The 1,429-nt window shown below is 31.0% G+C and overlaps 1 non-coding gene across 1 annotated transcript; it reads left to right on the forward strand.

The window, feature by feature from the left end:
• Positions 1–977: 977 nt before the first annotated feature.
• Positions 978–1,051, forward strand: TRNAT-GGU (transfer RNA threonine (anticodon GGU)). The gene has a single exon. It is a non-coding gene; the product is annotated as a tRNA-Thr (tRNA).
• Positions 1,052–1,429: the final 378 nt, after the last annotated feature.

Below are 1,429 nucleotides of genomic sequence, written 5' to 3' on the forward strand. Positions count from 1 at the left end.
ACATCTCTTTACCTTATTTATTTAAGTAGAATTTACATTGTGGAATATCAACAGATAAAATGTTATTTGCTTTGAGTTCACACCGAGTTCATCTATTACTAATGGCAGGTTTACGTGAAGATGTACGATTCCTGTTTTTTTTTTTTAATATTTTATGGATGAGTTATTGAATATGCAAATAGACAATGGCCAGACAGTATATGACAACACATTTCTGCAGCAACTGGCTTAGGAAGCCAAACCATGTCTTGTGTAGCAATCAGTGCAGAATGGTCAGGATTTGTTCAATAGTTTCCCTATATTTTGTGCTTATTCCAACTCAGGACCAGCCAGAAAAGCCAAACAAGCTTTTGAAACCACTCACATAAGGTACTTGGCTTTTAGGGAGCCTACAATTGGCTTCTCCCTGCCAACTATTTCCAGTGTGAATATATCTGAAGCCCTACTTTTTTCATTGTAAAGCTTTCTCATTTCTCTGCCTGCCTTTGGGTCTCTGCTAAGTGCAAGTGATGAATACTGACTTTCTTTGCTATTGCAAGCTCTGAATAGCCTCTGTTCTCATTTGGGTGGTCTTTGTTTATTTTCATATGTGAGTGACTAATAAGAATGTGCAAGTTGGTAATAATAAATTATTTGAGCCCATTAAGTGTTAAAACTTACAAAAATAAGGTATTTTAATGAAATATTCTAATAGAAGTAGTTCTCCTAATTTTATTTTTTAGAATTATTGATAGCTATACTTTTTGTAAAAGATATAAGGGTTGTTTAAATAGCTAAATAGTAATGAAAATTTGTTGTGGAAATGATACCTAAGTTATTTTTATCCCATAGAAGATATAAGTTCAGCTTATGGACATGTTAATGTGCATGAATATTTTCAAATGCATGCTGAATATATTAATTCTTCAAAATGTTACAATATAGTACAAAATGTTATAATATAGTACATAGACTTGCATGAAATATATAACTTTGGGGGAAGGTATAGCTCACGTGGTAGAGCACATGCTTGGTGTGCATGAGATCCTGGGTTCAATCCCCAGTATTGCCATTAAGAAATAATTAAATAAATACACCTAATTACCTTTGCCCTCCCAAAATATGTATATATAACTTTGAATATGAATATTAATGGATATTAGAGAATATGTGTGTGTTTAATTTTTTAAAGGTTTATTTTCAGTAAGACAGCTTACCTTTGCAATTTAAAAAAAAATTTCATGCTTTTTATAATCCTGAATATCGACCAGTTTTTAAAAAATCAATAAATGTGCATAAAATTCTGAGCTAGATATCATTCCTTTTTGCAGAGTTTTGAGGTATTAATATTTTTTCCTCCATATTTTTTCTAAAGATATATCAAAAAATGATATTTGCCATGGAAGTCTATTTTGTATGCTAACTAGATGTTACTTATGCATATAAAAGT

Source organism: Vicugna pacos, chromosome 22, assembly GCF_048564905.1.
Source record: "Vicugna pacos chromosome 22, VicPac4, whole genome shotgun sequence".
NCBI lineage: Eukaryota > Metazoa > Chordata > Mammalia > Artiodactyla > Camelidae > Vicugna > Vicugna pacos.